We start from the raw sequence: 20,581 nt of genomic DNA, 5'->3' as shown, positions 1-20,581 counted from the left end.
TATTTTACCACAGATTCACTAACAACACCAGTGATATCGCTTGATCAACCGACTGGGGTGTATGTAGCAGGAGAGACGGTCACCATTACCTGCACCATGACAGGAGATTATCGCAGTAAAATGTTCTACTTTTACAAAGTTAATCAATCGCTGTATACAGCTCAAACCGTCATAAAGGACAACTTTGGAACACTCGCGGTGACCAATGAAGACCAAGGAGGGCGGTACCAGTGCCAATATGGAACCTTCGTCAATGGAAGGTGGTTAGAATCTCATCGCAGCGAGCCTGTGATGGTGAATATAGCAGGTGAGTGACAGGGAGCAGAGATTTTTTCATGTATTTTTCATCACTCTTGGAATTTTTATAAAAACATGCTTTAATCACTGCAACAAAATGAATGGTTTAATATTAGTGGAGAGGAAGATAACTGAATGGGTTTTGATCTTATTGCTCAACTCTAGATAGGATGCCTGTAACACTGAGCCCTGCATTTACCCGCTGTGAATCTATTACCGGCAAAGCTCGTTACTGGAGATAAGGGGGTGAAAACCGTCACGGGCGATAACGATTGGGCCGCCCGTTTTATGCCCCGCATGAGTTTGTTTTCAATGCGTGTAAATTAAATCGTGACCACCTGCTTCAAGGAGCCACTAAAGAAAAATTGCTTCCCTTAATTGGCACCTCATGCACCACATTAAACATTCACTTCCTCCACCGCCGGTGTACCGTGGCTGCAGTGTGTACCATCTACAAGATGCATTGCAGCAACTCGCCAAATCTTCTTCAGCAGCAGCCTCTAAACACGCGACCTCTTCCATGTGTAAGGGCAGCAGGCGAATGGGAAGACCACCAACACCATGTTCCCCTCCAAGTCACATACCACCCTGACTTGGACATATATCGCTGTTCCTTCATCGTTAAATCTTAGAACTCACTGCATTGCTGTGCACTTTGACTGCACCGGCCTCACTTTGGTTCAATTAGAAGGCCACCCACCACCTGCTGAAGGGGAAACTAGTGATGGACAGCAGCTGCTGGCCATGCCAGCGACTACCACAACAGTTATGATAACAATAATTGTGGTCCCACCAAAACAGCTCGATTATGTGAAATGTGTGACAGTTACAGCCTCGCTGGGATTGGGCTCTAACTGCCTTCACTTGTTGGAGGTTTCATACTTGCACTGGCGCCGGTGCCTTTCACTCTTTCTGATCGCATCTTCACCTGGGCTAAATTATCTGCACTGGGTTTATCAAAGCAACCATTGCCTTGTTCCCGTCGTGTCCCAGAGTAAAATCTCCGACCTAAACCAGACTTTGGGCAGCGAACTCGAGCTACTTTATGTTCTTTGGCTCTGCCATCTGATTTCGTACATTACAACAGCGACTACACGTCAAAAGTTGGAAGTTGGTGGTAAAGCGCATTGGGACGGCCCGTGGTCATGAAAGGAGCTATAGAAATACAAGTCTTTCTTTGTTTCTTTGTAATGAAATCCAAACTCCCCTTTTGTGGAATCTCTGTATCCGATGTGAAACTGCGTTTCAACACAGCGTAATCATCATTGAGTTCCCAACCATGCATTGTTTAAATCCGCAGATCCATTTCTCATTGTAATTTCTATTAATTTTAACATAGATCCGCTAACAACACCAGTGATAGCTCTTGACCAACCGAGTGGGGTGTATGTAGTAGGAGAAATGGTCACCATTACCTGCAGTACAACCAGAGATTATCGCGATAAATCCTTCTATTTTAACAAAGATAATCAACGGCTGTACTCCGAGCAAATCGTCACAAAGGACAACATTGGATCATTTCCGCTCACCAGGAAAGACCTAGGAGGGCGGTACCAGTGCCGATATAGAACCTCCGTCAATGGAAGGCGGTTAGAATCTCATTGCAGCGAGCGTGTGACGGTCATTGTAGCAGGTGAGCGACAGGAAGCAGAGGATTTTCATATTTTTTCAAGCTTTTGGTAAGTTACAAAATCATGTTTTAATCATTGTATCAACATTAATGGTTTAATATTAAGAGAGAGGAAGATAACCGGATGAGTTTTGACATTATTGCTCAACTCTAGACAAGATTCCTGCAAAGCAAGGCCCTGCATTTACCCGCTGTGCATCTGTTACCAGCGAAGGGCATTATTGGAGATAAGGCAGTGAAATTGGTCACGGGCGGTTGCGCAAAACGGGCGATAGCATTTCGACCGTCCATTGTATGCCCCGCCTGATAAGGTTCTCCATTTATTTATTTGAGTAAAGTCGAATATTGACGACTTGTTTCAAGGATCCGCCTGAGAAAAAATAATCCCCTATATGTTTGAACTATCAAAGTTTAGTGCCACAGGTACAGAACGGCGCCAGGGATTTAACTCCACTGAGTGTAGCATCACCTCAAGAAGCTCCCCAGACTGACTGGCCTTGACACATTACAGGTTTCTCTGTCAGAGAAAAGAATCTGCGTGCCAAGACTTTCAAAATGATCCTGTTATGCGTGGTATTTTAATCTAATTTCCGTGTGCGGGTCCATATTCCTATATGCATTACTTTTCGGCAGCACTTCGCAAACTCGTGAACTTCAGCACCCAGAAGGACAAGGGCAGCAGGTGCATGGGAACAACATCAACTCCAAGTTCCACTCTTACATGTACATTGGCTTTGTGCTGAAACGAGTCCGCCTGAAGATATTTCTTGCATTTATGCTTCCAGGCAGTCCATATCTTGCAAATTTTGTACATATACTAGCCTTGTCTGCCCTACTACAGTGCATTGACATTTGGCGACCGCTACCTGATCTTACAGAATAAATCTTCATTTAGAATGACACGGATTAATCAGTGCCAGTCAGCATGTGTTTGTTAAGGGAAGGTCCTGTCTGACTAACTTGATTACATTTTTGAGGGGGTAACAAGGAGGGTCGATGAGGCTAATGCGTTTCATGTAGTCAATATGGATTTTAGCAATGCTTTTGATAAGGTCCCGCATGGCAGTCTGGTCAAGAAAGTGAAATCCCATGGGATCCAAGGCAAAGTAGCAAGTTGGATCCAAAATTGATCAGAGGCAGGAAACAAAGGATAATGGCCAAAGGGTGTTTTGGGGATTGCAAGGCTGTTTCCACTGGGGTTCTACAGGGCTCAGTACTGGTTCCTTTGCTTTTTGTGGTATATATCAATGATTTGGCCTTGAATGTAGGAAGTATGTTTAAGAAGTTTGCAGCTGATACAAAAATTGGCCGTGTGGATGATACTGAAGTAGGAAGCTGTGGACTGCAGGAAGATATCAATGGACTGGTCAGGTGGGCAGAACAGTGGCAAATGGAAATCAATCTGCAGAAGTGTGAAATAGTGCATTTGTGAAGGGCTAACAAAGCAAGGGAATTCACTATAAACGTTAGGACACAGAAGTGCAGAAGATCAGAGGGACCATGGAGTGCATGTCCACAGATCGCTGAAGGCAGCAGGACAGGCAGATACGGTGGTTAAGAAGGCAAATGGCATACTTTCCTTTATTAGCCAAGGCACAGAATATAAGAGGAGGGAGGTTATGCTTGACCTGTATAAAACACTAGTTAGGCCGCAGCTAGAATATTGCATGCAGTTCTGTTCACCACATTACGTGAAGGATGTAATTGCACTAGAGGTGGTGCAGAGGAGAGTTACGAGGATGTTGCCTTAGCTGGGGAAAGAGTGAATAGGCTGGAGTGGTTTTCATTGCAACAGAGGAGGCTGAAGGGAGGCCCAATTGAGGTGTATAAAATTGTATGGGGCCTAGATAGAATGGATAGGAAAAATATATTATCCCTTAGAAGAAGGGTCGATAACCAGCGGACATTAAGTTAAAGTAATTGATCGGAGTTTTAGAGAGGATTTGAGGAGAATGTATTTCACCCAGAGGGTGTTGGGGATCTGGAACTCACTGCCTGAAAAGATGGTCGAGGCAGAGACCCTCATCACTTTTAAAAAGTACTTGGATATGCACTTGAAGTGCCATATCCTACAAGGCAACGGGCCAAGTGATGGAAAGTGAGATTAGGGTGGATAGTTCTTTGTTGGCCGGCACGGGAAAGGTGGGCCTCTCTGTGCTATAAATTTCTATGATTCTATGATCAACTCCAAGTTAGAGTTATAGAGTCATAGAATTATACAGCACAGAAAGAGACCCTTTGGCCCATCGCGTCCGCACCGGCCATCAAGCCCTGCCCAATGTAATCCCATTTTCCAGCATATGGTCCTAGCCTTGTATGCTATGGCATTTCAAGTGCTCATCCAAATGCTTCTTGAATGTAGTGAGGGTCCCTGCCTCTACCACCCTTTCAGGCAGTGAGTTCCAGATTCCAACCACCCTCTGGGTGAAATAGTTCTTCCTCAAATCCCCTCTAAACATCCTGCCCCTTTCCTTGAATCTATGCCCCCTTGTTATTGACCCCTCTACTAAGGGAAAAAGTTCCTTTCTATCTACCCTATCTATGCCCCTCATAATTTTGTACACCTCAATCAGGTCCCCCCTAAGCCTTCTCTGCTCCAAGGAAAACCACCCCAGCCTGTCCAGTCTTTCCTCATAGCTGAAGCACTCCAGCCCAGGTAACATCCTGGTGAATCTCCTCTGCACCCTCTCCAATGCAATCACATCCTTCCTATAGTGTGGCGACCAGAACTGCGGACAGTATTCCAGCTGTGGCCTAACCAGCGTTTTGTACAGCTCCATCATAACCTCCCGGCTCTTATATTCTATGCCTCGGCTAATGAAGGCAAGTACCCGATATGCCTTTTCAACCAACTTATCCACATGTTGTGCTGCCTTCAGGAATCTACGTACATGCACACCAAGGTCCCTCTGATCCTTTGTCTTTCCTAGGGTCTTACCATTCATTGTTTATTCCCTTGCCTTGATAGTCCCTCCAAAATGCATCACCTCACTGTTCCGCCCATCTAACCAACCCATCTATATCGTCCTGCAGACTGAGGCTACCCCCCTTGCTATTTACCACCCCACCAATTTTCGTTTCATCTGCGAACTTACTGATCATACCTTTTACATTCACATCCAAATCATTAGTGTAGACCACAAACAACAAGGGACCCAGCACCGATCCCTGTGGTACCCCACTGGACACAGGCTTCCAGTCACAAAAACAACCTTCGATCATCACACTCTGCCTTCTGCCACTAAGCCAGTTTTCGGTCCAATTTGCCAAGGCACCCTGGATCCCATGGGCTCTTACCTTCGTGACCAGTCTCCTATGCGGGACTTTATCGAAAGCCTTACTGAAATCCATGTATACGACATCCACTGCACTACCCTCATCCACACACCTAGTCACCCCTTCGAAAAATTCAATCAAATTGGTCCGACATGATCTTCCCTTGACAAAGCCATGGTTACTATCGCTGATTAATCCTTGCCTCTCCAAGTGGAGACTAATTCTGTCCCTCAGAACTTTTCCAATAATTTCCCTACCACTGATGTTAGGCTCACTGGCCTCTAATTCCCTGGTTTATCCCTACTGCCCTTCTTGAATAATGGTACTACGTTAGCTGTTCTCCAGTCCTCTGGCACATCCCCTGTGGCCAGAGAAGTTCTGAAAATTTCTGTCAGAGCCACTGCATTCTCCTCCTTTGCCTCACACACCAGCCTGGGATACATCTCGTCCGGGCCTGGGGATATATCTACTTTTAAGCCTACCAAAACCGCTAGTACCTCCTCCCTCTCGATGCTAATATGTTGAAGTATATCATAGTACCACTGCCCGATTTCTACATCTACATCGTCCTCCTCCATATTGAACACAGATGCAAAAAATTCATTTGAAACCCCACCTACATCTTCTGGCTCCACACACAGATTACCACTTTGGTCCCTAATGGGCCCTACTCTTTCCCTAGTTATCCTCTTGCCCTTAATATACTTATAAAACACCTTAGGATTTTCCTTTATTTTGCTCGCCAGTGTTATTTCATGGCACCTCCTCGCTCTCCTAATTTCTTTTTAAATATCCCCGTGCACTTTTTATACTCCTCTAGGGCTTCCTCTGTCTTTAGTCCTTTGTATCTTCCAAAAGACCCCGGCCTAGAAATTCAGTCGCGTTTACGCCCACTTATTAGCTATAAAGTGGTTTGCGCCTGAAGTTTTTTATCGCCCGAAATTCAGATGGACCCTAACATCGGCGTTAGCCGGTAGCGCCACGCCGGCACCGATGACATCATCGGTGTGCGCAGCGCCCCGGTTGCAATGCTATTCCTGCCCGATGGTCAAATTCAGTTGCGGCCGCCTCGCCCGTGGCAGCCGCAAACAGCGTTTGTGAAACGGGGTCTTGCAGCTCCGAAAGGCCGGCGCATAAAGGTGGAGTGGCGGCCGGCCGCTTTCCCGGCGGCCGCCTGCCCGCACCTCCCTCCCCGGACTCCTGCACCACCCCCCTGCGGCATTGATGTCTGAGTCCCACGAGCCCGGCACTTCTCCGTGGTGCCGGGCTCATTTGCCGGGGGAATCCACTGGTGATCTGACGGCTGCAGGCAGCTCCTCCTTAAGAGAAGGAGGAGGCCTGCAGTACCCCAGCCTGCCTCACCGCATCGGGTGCCGCAGCGGGAGCTGGACGCCTGAAAGTGACATTCATCGCACCGAGTGAGGCGGCCAAACCCTGCAATAGCGCCCGCCGCCATCTTGGCCCGTCGCAACTGAATTTTAGGCGGGCGCTACGGGAATCCTGGCGGGCGCAAAATTTCGGACGCAAAAGACCTGGCGGGGCCATACCTTATTTCTAGGCCCCCCTTATTTTCCTAATCCATTCTCGTATTTCCCTTGACATTCAATGTTCCGTGGGCTTGTTTGTCCCACCCTTGACCTTTACGGGAACATGTTGCCATTGTACTCTCTCAATTTCCTTTCTGAAAGATTCCCATTGCTCTGATGTGGATTTTCCTACAAGTAGCTGATCCTGCCTTATCTTATTAAAATCGGCCTTCCCCAATTTAGAACATTTATTTCCGGTCCATCTCTGTCCTTTTCCCTGACTAACTTTTATCTCACCGAATTATCGTCACTGTCACCAAAGTGCTCACCCACTAACACTTCTACCACTTCCCCGGGCACATTCCCTAGAATTAGGTCCAGTACCGCCCCCTCTCTTGTAGGACTTTCTACATGCTGGCTCAAAAATCTCTCCTGGATGCACTTTATGAATTCTGCACCCTCTAAATCTTTCACACTCTGACTATCCCAGTTAATATTGGGGAAGTTGAAATCCCCCACTATTATTACCCTACTATTTGCATATTTCTCTGAGATTTGCCTACACATCTGTTCCTCTATCTCCCCCTGACTGTTTGGGTCCTATAGTACACTCCCAGCAAAGTGCTTGCCCCCTTTTTGTTTTTAAGTTCTGCCCATATGGCCTCATTAGAGGAACCTGTTAATATATCATCCCTCCTTACAGCAGTAATTGACACCATAATAAATATTGTGACACCCCCTCCTCTTTTATTACCCCTCTCTCTCGCCTGAGGATTCTATACCCCGGAATATTGAGCTGCCAGTCTTTCCCCTCCCGCAACCATGTCTCTGTGACAGCAACAATATCATACTCCCATGTGTTCATCAACAACTTCAGTTCATCCACCATATTCGCAATACTCCTTGCATTAAAATAAATGCCATCCAGTCTTGCATTACTCCCTTGTGCCGTTACATATTTGCTCTATCCTCCTATTCCTATAATCACTAGCACGTGGCACCGGGAGTAATCCAGAGATTACAACCTTTAAGGTCCTGCTCTTTAATCTGCTACCTAGCTCCCTAAATTCTTGCTGCAGGACCTCATCCCTCTTCCTACCCATGTCGTTGGTCCCAATGTGAACCACGACCATTGACTGTTCACCCTCCCCCTTCAGAATGCCCTGCAGCCTTTCAGTGACACCCTTGACCCTGGCACCAGTGATGCAACAAACCATCCTGGAGTCATGTCTATGGCCACAGAAACGCCTATCTGTTCCCCTTACGATAGAATCCCCTACCACTATTGCGCTCCCACACTTTTTCCTCCCTTCCTGTGCAGCAGATGCACCCCCAGTGCCAGGAAGTTGGCTGCTGCTGCCTTCCCCTGGTAAGTCATCCCCCTTAACAGTATCCAAATCGGTATTCCTGTTTGAGAGGGGAATGGCCACAGGGGTCTCCTGCACTACCTGCCTGCTTCTACTGCTCCGCCTGATGGTCACCCATTTCCCTTCTGCCTGTGCAGCCCTTACCTGCGGTGTGACCAACTCACCAAACGTGTTATCCACGATCCTCTCAGCATCGTGAATGCTCCAAAACTCATCCATCCGCAGCTCCAGCGCCTTAATGCGGTCTGCTAGAAGCTGCAGCTGGATACATTTCCGGCACACATGGTTGCCAGGGACACCGGCAGTGTCCCTGTATTCCCACATAGCGCAGGTGGAGCATAACACGGGGCTGGGCTGTCCTGGCATGACTAACCCTTTAATTAATTTAAATTAATTCATTACAAACAATTAAATATATACTCTAGGGCGCTTGTATGGCAGAAGTCCATCCTACACCACAGAGACCCTAGAAAATATAAGCCGCAGAATTGAAGTTACCTTACAGCTAACTGATATATTTAAGGGCCCCTGTTTATAAACAGTCCCCGCTACACCACAGGGACTTTAGAGACTATAACCCACAGAATTACGGTTTATAAAGAGAGAAATACTCACCAACCAATCACTTACCTGCTTTCTGGTGACGTCATACATCGATTTCTTTTTACTTCTCTCCTTACCCCTGAGTTCCGAGATTGGAGACTGGTACGCCTTACCTGCTCTCTGGAGGCTTTTATACTCACCGCTCTCCACTCAGCCCACGATCCCGCCGACTCGTGCTCTGCACTGGGGCCTTACCTGCTCTCTCGAGCCTTTTATAATCACCGCTCACCGCTCAGCTCGTGATCCCGCCGACTCGCACTCTGCACTGAGGCCTTACCTGGTCTCTGGAGCCTTTTATAATCACCGCTCACCGCTCAGCCCGCGATCCCGCCGACTCTCGCTCCGCACTGAAGCCTTACCTGGCTCTGCAGCCTTTTTAACTCACCGCTCACCGCTCAGCCCGCGATTCCCGCCGACTCTCGCTCTGCACTGAGGCCTTACCTGGTCTCTGGAGCCTTTTAAACTCACCGCCCACCGCTCAGCCTGCGATTCCCGCCGACTCTCGCTCCACACTGAGGCCTCACCTGGTCTCAAGAGCATTTTATACTCACCCCTCACTGCCCAGCCCGCGATTCCCGCCGACTGTCGCTCCACATAAATACCATGGCTACTAGAACAGGTCGGAGGCTATGAATTCTACAACGAAAAAATCACCGGCTGACTCTGCATTGTCTTCCCACCATCTACATGCACAAGTCAGGAGGTTGATGGAATACTTTCCACATGCAGGGATGAGAGCAGCTGCAACTAAGTAAGGTTGGCACCATCCTGGACAAAGCAGCCCAATTCATTGGCATCCGTCTACAACCTTAAAAATGTATTCACTCCACCACCGGTGCTCAGTGGCTGCAGTGTGCACCACTTTCAAGATGCACTGCAGCAACTCACCAAGGATTGTTCAGCAGCACCTCCCACACCCGCGAGCTCTCCCACCGAGAAGGGAAAGGGCAGCAGGCGCATGGGAGCACCATCACCTGCAAGTTGCCCTCCAAGTTACATACAATCCTGAAGGGGAAAGTGAGGATGGACAGTAGTTGCTGGCCATGCCAGTGACTACCACAACAGTAATGATAACAATAATTGCAGGCCCACCAAAACAGCTCGATTATGTGAAATGTGTGACCATCACAGCCTCGCTGAGGTTGGTTTCTAACAGCCTTCCCTTGGCGGAGGTTTCATACTTGCACAGGTACCGGCCGCAGTGCAGGTATAATGGACAATTTCACTCTTTCTGATCGCATCTTCACCTGGAATAACTAGCAGCACTGGGCATTTCAAAGCAATCATTTCATTGTTCTGCTTGTATCCCAGATTAAAATCTCCGCCTTAAAACTGGACTTTGGACAGAGAACTCGAGCTGATTTAGGTACCTTGGCTCTGCCATTTAATTTCCTACATCACAACAGCGACTTTACTTCAAAAGTGAAAATTGGCGGTAAAGTGCTTTGGGATGCTCCGAGGTCAAAAAGGAGCTAGAGAAATGCAAGTTTTTCCTTCTTTGTAATCAAATCCCGATCTCCCCTTTTGTGGAATCTCTGTATCCAAAGTGAAACTACACTTCAACACTGCACAATCATCATTGAGTTCCCAACCTTGCACTGTACATGAAAATCCGCAGAACCATTTCTCATTGTACTTTCCATTTATTTTAACACAGATTCGCTAACAACACCAGAGATAGCACTTGATCAACCGACTGGGGTGTATATAGTAGGAGAGACGGTCACCATTACCTGCACCGTGACGAGAGATAATCAGGATAAAACCTTCTACTTTAACAAAGATAATCACAGTCTGTACTCCAATCAAGTCGTCACAAAGGACAACATTAGTACATTCCCGGTTATCAGTAAAGGACAAGGAGGGCGGTACCAGTGCCAATATGAAACCTCCATCAATGGAAGGTGGTTGGAATCTCTTCGCAGTGAGTCTGTGATGGTCACTGTAGCAGGTAGGTGACAGGGATCAGATGATTCTTCATATGTTTTTTTCATAGCTCTCGGTATTTTGAATAAAATCATGCTCTAATCACTGTAACAAAATGAGTGTTTTAATGTTAGGAGAGAGGGAGGAAATCGAATGCGCTTTCTCAACTCTAGATAATATTCATGTAATATTGGACCCTGCATTCACCCGCTGTGAATCCATTAATGGCAAAGGGCGCTACTGGAGATAAGGGGCAGAAAAGCGACACGGACGGTACTGCAGATTGGGCAAAATCGAATCGGCGTCCCGTTTCACACTTGCCTTAATTCTGATTCCATTGAAGGCAATGGAAACTAAAATCTGGCGATGTGTAAAGCGGGTTGGCGTCTGTTTTAGGCTACTGTACAAGACGAATGTATTCTCAACTGCATCTGAATTTTGTGAAATCAACACCGATAAAACATGAGCTCGCAGCCTGCGGCGACACTTGGAGGGTAACTTTAACCACATCCTCCAGGAGGGAAAGAAGTGGGTAGGGAGCTGCTTCCCGTTTTACTCTCCGCCAATGATACCCTCCATTGTCTTGAATGGAGTGTAATGTGGTGCCAGATTACAATTGCCAGTGTAACTCAGTACTCAGGGAATGCTGTGTTATGGAGCTGAGAGACCTGAAACTTTGCAAAGTGAATTCCTGACCTTCTGACAGGGGGACTGAAGGCTGTGTCTTGTCATCAGACAATCTATGACACTGATTTCCAGCTTTACTCCCTAAATCTCTGCATCTACCGCAGGGAAATGTTTAATGTCAAATGGCATAATTCTTACATAATTTTAACTCCACTGTGTGTATATTCACCTCAAAAGGCACCGCCAGACTGGTTGGCCTTGTCAGATTAAAGATTCTCAGTCAGATAACCGAAACTGTGGAACGAGATTTTCAAAATCATCCTGATATGTGAAATATTTTCATTATCTACATTTCCATATCTGTCATTGGATTGCATTTCGTCTACACCTCACAAACCCGTGACCTCCACCATCATAAAAGATTTTGACAGTAGTTGCATGGGAACAGCATCAACTCCCAGTTCCACTTAAAGCCACACACCATCCTGACTTGGAAATATATTTCGTGTTCCTTCATCATCGCTCGCTCAAATTCCTGGAAGTCTGTAGCGAACAGCATTGTGGGAGCAAAAGTGGGTTCAAAAAGACGGCCGACCGCCATCTTCTTAATGGCAACTGGAGTTGGGCACTAAATTCCGGCCTTGCCAGCGACGCCCACATCCTAGAGCCTAAGTTATGGCTGGACTAAATTAGCAGAAATGTTAATTTCAAACCAAAGCCATCCCCTTCTCCAGATATCATGGAAGGAAATTTCAGTGATAAGCCAAGATTTTGGGACTAGACCCCCAGCTGGTTTATTTTCTGTCCAATTCTGTTTGAAACCACAATTCCACTTTTGTAGAATCTCAGTCGCCGATGCAAACATTTCCCGTTAATATGTTACAATCGTTACTGAGTTACCACTCTTTCATGGCACAAGATAATGCAGAAATCCATTTCTGTTGTTCATTCCATTTATTTTACCACAGAACCATTAACACCGCCAGTGATATCACTTGATCAACCGGCTGGGGTGTACTCAGAGGGAGAGACGGTCACCATTACCTGCACGGTTGACAGAGAGAATCATGGTCATATCTACTTTTAAAAAGAAAACCAACGGCTGAACACTTCTCAAATCTTCACAAAGGACAATATTGGAACATTCTTGGTAAACGGGACAAACCAAGCAGGGCGGTACCGATGCCTATATAGAATCTCCATCAATAGCAGGTGGTTATGGTCCCAGATCAGTGACGCAGTGACGGTCACTATAGCAGGTCCGTGAAGAGGAATACAGATTGTTAATATTTCTAATCAACGATATTGGTATTTTACTAAAAATTCGAAGCAGTTTAAATGATAATTGTTTATATATTTCACATAGAGGCTCCCTGCGCTCCATTATTAATAGTGTCTTTGAAGAATGGGGTAAACATTCGGCATTTACTGTTGTGGAAATGGAGCATTGTTGCATTACATATTATGACATAGAATTTACCACACAGGAACAGACGATTTGGCCCAGCTGGTGGAAGCCGGTACTTAAGCTCCACACGAGCCTGCTGCCAGACTAATTCATCTCATCCTATCTATATATTATTCCAGTCCCTTCACCCTCATGTGTGTATCGAGTGACTTCTAGATGTTTCCATATTATTCACCTCAACCACTCCAAGTGGAAGCGATATCCATATTCTCGCCACCATTTGGGATTTACTAGTGACTATCTGATATTCAAGGCCCCCAGATTGGGTCTCCCACACAAGTGGAAACATATTCACTAAGTCTAGCCTATCAAATCCTGTCATAATCTTAAAGATCTCCATCAGGTCACCTCTCAGCCTTCTACATTCCAGTGAAAATTTCCACAGACCGTTCAGCATTTACTGATAGTTTTAAACTCAGATTTTTTGGTCATCCTTGAAAATCATTTTTGCACTTTCTCCTGTGCCTCTCTAACGCTTTAATAATATGGAGACCAGAACTGTGCAGAATACTCCACATGCCTAACCATTTTCTGCAGGCTGTGGGGTATTATTGCACTATCTATGTTCCAGATTTCCAATTTCACCCCAACATGTCTGAACTATCTGAGCGATTTGGTTAACACCACAAACCACGGAGAGCGGTAGCAATGCCAATATAGATCCTCCATCAATAGCAAGTGGTTAGAATTGACGGTCACAATAGCTGCTGAGTGAAAGGGAGCAGAGATTTTGAATATGTATATTCAACTCTCTTAGTATATACAGAAACCATCCATTTTTAAACGTACCATTGCTTAATATTCACAGAGAGGGTGTCTGCGCTCAGCTCAGGTCTTTTACCATTGAACCTGAACACACAGGCTGACGCTTTACTGTCAGCGACACCATTAATCACAGAATCACAGGGCACAGTAGGAGGCCATTCGGTCCATCGTGCCTGTGTCTGCTCTGAAAGAGCTGTCCAATCAGTCCCTTTGCCTTAGCTTTGGAATCCTTCCCAATATGTGATGCCCCGAATTAGACGCAATACTCCAGCTGGGATTTAACCATTGAGGTAGAAAGGTTTATCATAACGTCCTTACTTTTGTATTCTGTTCCTCTATTGATAGAGCATTTCAACAGACTTCTCAATCATTACTGCTACCTTCAAAGATTGTTTACATAGACGATAGGTCTCTCGCTTCCTCCATCCCAATTAATATTACACCTTTTAGTTTATATTGTCTCTCCTCATGATTCATACCAAAAATCTTCACTTCATATTTCTCTGTGTTAAATTTAATCTGCAATGATTCTCCCCATTTCAAAACCCTGACTATGCCCAGCTCATGTGTTTTTTTTATCATTCTCACATCTAACTATCTTTACGAGTTTGTGTGACCTGCAAACATTGAAATAATACACTGTATGCACAAGTCCAGACCATTAATATTTTGGATCCAGAAAGTAAGTCTGTATTGCATTGTGAATCGATTGTTAATACTTGTTCCTTTTGAAATACAGGTCTACCCAAACCAAATATATCAGTGGATTCCAGTGTTGCTGTGAATGGTGGAAATGTTATCTTTATCTGTACAATCTCCTGGGACATTCCTGGCTTTACATTTTACTTATACAGGCACGGAAAAAATAATTACTCAGGTGTCCAGCCTGCGGCTATAGGGAGCAATTCTGTCACCTTCACTATCAATAATATAGATCATGCCGAAGGAGGAAATTTCAGCTGCCTGTATGAGGGGAGTGTGGAGGGGAGACAGCTAACGTCGGCTCTGAGTGACCCGGTACTTATAACTGTAAGAGGTCAGTGAGATTCACATATTCACTCTGTTTATTTCTTTTCCATTTAGGCTGAATCAGTTGTTTTATTTGTTGATTGCAGAAGAAATAAATGAATTTATCACTGAATGAATGACTGAATGTATGATTAAAATAGTTAGGAATGCAATGGATCAATGAAGCGATTAGTGAATCAATCAGTCATACATGACTATGTTGCCATTACCTTTAGAAGTATCCAATAACATGATGAGTTGCAGGATTGAAAGAATGTTTCTCATCCTGTCATTGCGATTTTCCCAGTAACACACCAGGCTGATGCTTGTCCTATAGATTTGATGCTTCTTCCTAATGTGCTTGAGAGGGGCGTGTATTAAATTGCCGTTAAATGTATGTGTAAGTGAACTTCCCTTGCCCAGAACCACTGTGCAAAAATGAGACACACGTGACATTAGGGAAATTGTTTCTGCATTTAATTTGGTAGTTGTTGTTGCAATTTCTCTTGGAATATTTCGCCGAAAAACAGCATAACAGTTATCCAGTTAACACAGAAAACATTGATAGGGATGTTACAGCTATTTTACAAGTTTAATATTACCGCCAGGTAAACGCTCAATTTGAGATGGTCCTCACTCTCGCTATTGACACAAAATTATTCCAAACTCAGAACTCTCTAACGATAACGCAATTAATTTAGCAGGTACCACTAGATTCCTCCTGTGCATGTTTCAATCCTATCCACAAACTACCACGTAGTATCCACAATGTAATGTTAAATAATGCACGGCTCTGCCTTCCCTTGTAATGATCAGTTTATTCGCATTACAGACAGAGAGGGACGGGCAAACTCACACATAACTCACTCTCACACACACATTCCCACTCAAACACACTCACACACAACATACACACACCCTCACTCATACACACACACTTACACACACACTCAAACCCACACGCACCCATACACTCACACACACACACACACACACTCACACACACACACACACACACACACACACAAAATACACACACATTCACTCACACACACTCAGATTCACACAAACCCACACACATTCTAAAAGAGACATTCAAAAACACTCAGATACTCACACACACTCAGACACACTCTCACTCACATACTCACTCACACACAAGGGCACACAAATACAATCATAAACAGACATCACGCATACACACAAATATACACACAGTCACACACATACACATACTCACAAACATACACAAAAACACTCACACACACACACACACACACACACACACACACACACACACATACACACACTCACACACAATAACACTCACTCACATACACACACTCACAAAAAGACACATAAACTCACACACAAACACTGACACATAAACGCACACAACATTCTGCTCTTTCCATACTGTATTCCGCCTGAGATTCCTGTTCATTAGATGTAGGAATCAAGTTAAATAAACTAGCATTTTTGGGAATATAACTTTCCTCATCCCATGATTACTCTTCTGCTTAATGCATGCCAGTGATGTTGTTCTGCTGGAAATATCCACCAACCTGGTTCAAAAGTCTTTCACCCTGTACATGGTCATACACTTGATTTTAACAATTGGTTAAATCAAACAAGTAATGAATCAATCAATCTTAATCGGCAGCGGCTATTGCCGGTACAAATAGGCAGAATCCAGTAATTTAGATACTTACAGGGACTTCAACAACAACAACTTGTATTGATATGGGGCCTTTAACTAGTAACACGTACCAAGGCGGTTCAGAAGAACATTTAGCCACATAAGGAGAACGTCGGCAGATGGCCAACAGCCTGGTCAAATAGGTAGGTTTTAACCAGCGTCTGAAAATGAGGAAAGAGTGGAAGAGAGTCAGAGAGGATTACTGAGGGAATTCCAAAGGCTAGGGCACAGGCTGCTGAAGGCACGGCCCCCAATGGTGCAGCGAATAAAATCAAAGATGCAAATGACGTCAGAATTGGAGGGGGGCCCAGATATCGGATGGTTGGAGGGAAGAAGGAGCAGGTTACAGAGATAGGGTGATGCGAGGTCCATGGAGGGGTTTGAAGACGAGAATGAGAATTGTAGGTCTGGAGGAGTTTTCATGGATAAGGAGGGGGCGAGGGCCTTGGAGCGATTTAAACTGGAGAATGAGAATTTTACGGCTGGAGGGGGTTACAGAGATGGGGAGGGGGCAATGTCCATGCAGAGATTTCAAGACGAGAATGTGAATTTATGGCTGGAGGACGTTACAGAGAGAGAGAGAGAGGCGAGGTCCATGGAGGGATTTCAAGACGAGAATGAGAATTGTAGGGCTGGAGGAGGTAACAGAGATCTGGAGGGCGGAAGGTCCATGGAGTGTTTTGAAGAGTACAATGAGAATTGTATGGCTGGTGGAGGTTGCAGAGATAGGAAGGGGGTGAGAGCCATGGAATGATTTGAACCCAGGAATGTGCATTTGAAAATTAGGGCTTTGTTGGAACGGGAGCAAATGGGAATCAGCGAGCACAGGGGTAAGTTACGATATGGGTAGCGGAGTTTTGGATGAGCTCAAGTTTAGGTAGGGTGAATAACACAGGGAAACGTAGGGCGATTACATTCAACCCAGTGTGATTCTGTCCCTGATCATTAATGCTGAATGAGAATATCATGATTGTTCCGTACTTGCCAAGCAAAGGTTAGATAGGATTATAGAATGACCCTGTACTTGTGTTTGCAGTGGAAACGGGAGAATTTCCCATTATCATTCTCTCTTTCTATAATCTTCCAGGATCATCCTTAACATCTTATTCAATCCCAATTCGTTTGTGCCTCGCCGCATTTATCCTGTGTTGGATACTGATTATAATGAGAATAGAGTGCAAACCGATAAATGCAAAGAAACATCATGACGGTACGTGTGAAGAATTGCTGATTCCCCGCAATATTTCGTTCCAGAATAAAGTCAGAAAGGAAGAGATTTTGCTTTTCACACCTTGCTGTAAATAAATATTAACTTTAACATTATTAAATGTCGACACGACTACTAAAGTTTGTTGTGATGCGGAAACTCAAGGGCCTTATAGTATTCCTCTTCGACAAAAATGTGCAGTTTATTTACTCACTCTTTGACAGTGCAAGAAAAGTGGCGATAAAGACAACAAAGAGGTGACGGTTGGCGGGAACGTAACAAAAAGTGGCAGAGTTGTAAATAACTAGCGAAATAAATGCTTTCAGATTGGTCATTTGCATTTTCCTTTAAATTGTCTACACCGATTATATCTATATCAAAATATCCTTCAGTTTATTGATATTTACCAGTTTTAATAGCAAGCTACGAGAGAACTCTGAGAGCTTAAACTTCAGCCCCATTGCCACCAATCAGAATGTTCTATGCTTCCTGTTACATCTATTTGCAAAATTATGCTAAACTCATTTCAATCCTGTTAAATATTTGGAACACCAGTTATTCACAATGCACTGTTTAAAAGGTAATAACATCTTCGTCGCGCAAACAGACTCAACACAGACACATTCATTGTTACGGTGATGATCATCCCTTTCTCCTAATACAGAGATTTGACAACATTTTACAATTAGCTATTATCGATGGAGTGAATCCATTATTATCCAATCAAATACTAACTGACTCGGGTAAGGGTAGCAAGGAGTCGAAAGTGTATCTGAGAGTGGAACCAGTAGATGTAGTGTAATTATATTTCAAGAAGGCATTCGATAAGGTGCCTCTTAAAAGGTTACTGCACAAGATAAGAGCTCATGAGGTTGGGGTAATATGTTAGCTTGCATCGAGGATTGGCTAAACAGTAGGAAACAGAGAGTCGGGATAAATGGGTCATTATCAGCTTGTCAAACTCTACCATGTTGGGTGCCACAGGGATCAGTGCTGGGGCCTCAGCTGTAAACAATCTATATTAATGACTTGGAAGAAGGGACGAGTGTAATGTAGCCAAATTTGCCGATGATCCAATGATAGGTGGGAAAGCAAGCTGTGAAGAGGACACAAATAATCTGCAAAGGGCTATAGATAGGTTAAGTGATTGGGCCAATATTTGGCAGATGAAGTATAATGTGGGAAAATGTGAGGTTCTACACTTTTTTAAGAAAAATAAAAAAACATTATTTTTCAAATGGAAAGAGTCTACAAAATGCTGTGTTGCAGAGGGACCTGGTGTCCTTGTACATGAAACACAAAAAGTTACCATGCAGGTACAGCAATAATTTGGAAGGCTAATGGAATGTTGGCCTTTATTGCAAGGGGGTGGAGCATAAAAGGAGGGATGTCTAGCTACAACTGTACAGGGCGTTGCTGAGAGCACACCTGGAGTACTGCGTACAATTTTGGTCTCCTTAATTAAGGAGGGATTTAATTGCACTGGAGGCAGTTCAGAGAAGGATCACTAGGTTAACTCCTGAGATGAAGTGGTTGTCATGTGAAGAAAGGTTGAGCAGGTTGTGCCTGACCTCATTGGAGTTTAGAAGAATGAGAGGTGATCTTATTGAAAGGTAGATGATTCTGAGGGGGCTTGACAGGGTAGATGCAGAGAGGATGTTTTCCCTCGTGGGGGAATCTAGAACTAGGGGACATAGTTTCAGAATAAGATGTCGCCCAATTAAAATGGAGATGAGGAGCAATTTACTCTCTCAGAGGGTCGTGAATCTTTGGAATTCTCTACCCCAGAGAGCTGTGGAGGCTGGGTCATTGAATATGTTTAAGCTGGAGATAGACATATTTTTCAATGATAAGGGAGCCAAGGGTTATGGGGAGCGGGCTAGGAATAGGAGTTGAAGCCAAGACCAGATCAGCCATGATCTTAATGAATTGTGGAGCAGGCTCAAGGGGACAAATGGCCGACTCATGCTCCTATTTCTTATGTTCTTATGTTCTAAGAGGATGCCCATAAATCATTATTGCCGTAAGTTGTACAGGAAATGCACGCACAGACAAAAGTATTTTAATAAAGGTGTAAATGTTTATTGGCGCTGCCCTTAATCACTTGTTGAACATAAGTTGTTTAGCAAATTTATGAAAAACGTCGGGCGAGGGCATTTAGAATTTATGGCAGAGCGCCAACTCATGGCTAGCAACTCTAATTTTCTCATGACAGCTGATTTCGCAAAATTGAATTGGAAATGTTGACATGTAAATTTGCCGCAGCAAATGTTTGCACAAATGACCAAGTGAAAATCATGTGAACTGCAAATACGTTCTGTGAACCGGAAGTTTGCACCCGAATAACATGTAATTATATGGTCGATTCGTGTCATGAAGATATCAATGACAGTCCATCTCTTGGTTGAGCAGCCTTGATGATACCCATTTACTTTATCTTCTGGTAGGTGATGTTACTGCAGTAATACATTCTGTCGAAAGGGGCGGCGAAGAGACTGCTGTGTAAACAGATGATATTTAAGATGCCATATACAAGTGACATTATTTCCGGAGCAGAGTTTGACAGTACACCGAATCGGAAACACTTGATTTTGATTTCAATCGTGTGAACAAAAATGTCCATATCTCTTTCTATCAATGGTTATTGTGGTGTGTGTGTGTGATAGTTAGACAAAGCGAATTTTTCCCTCTTATGATGCACATCCATAATGATAACATAAGCTTTTAAACCATTAACTTTTGGAATTAATCAAATGCAGTTTAATTGTTGCCGTCTACCTGTCTTATGGATGTGATATTGCGTCTCCAGTTTAGAGACGGTTGCCCTGTCCCTAGAGTTCGTGGAAACGAGCCTGTATTTAAGATTTCTTTGAGTATCACTTCTTTCAAATTGTAACTCATCTTCACTTGTATATTTTACAAGAGAAATTTGAGTTGGCCAAAGCTAATCGGTGAATTATATGATTGTTGTTCTTGCATACACAGAGTGACTGTTACATAGAGAGATAAATAAATAGAGAGAGACAGCTCGTTGTATGCTTTAGCTATAAAGGTTTGTGAAATGAATCTGTGCTAAATTCACGAAGGATGTAATATGTATTATTTATTAGTGATATGAATATAAGCTCTCTTCATCTGCAGTGCATGCTTAACATTTCTGACATTTGTTCAACTATTTCAGC

At 44.3% G+C, this 20,581-nt stretch overlaps 1 pseudogene; it reads left to right on the top strand.

Annotated features, from left to right (window-relative positions):
- The window catches only part of LOC147087636 (Fc receptor-like protein 5), a 37,046-nt pseudogene that overhangs the window by 1,216 nt on the left and 15,249 nt on the right, over positions 1 to 20,581 (top strand).

Source organism: Somniosus microcephalus, unplaced genomic scaffold (genome assembly GCF_052327205.1).
Source record: "Somniosus microcephalus isolate GS21.2 unplaced genomic scaffold, FLI_Smic_1.0 unresolved_chr5, whole genome shotgun sequence".
NCBI classification, from domain to species: Eukaryota; Metazoa; Chordata; class Chondrichthyes; order Squaliformes; family Somniosidae; genus Somniosus; species Somniosus microcephalus.
This window is presented reverse-complemented; position numbering and strand designations above follow the sequence as displayed.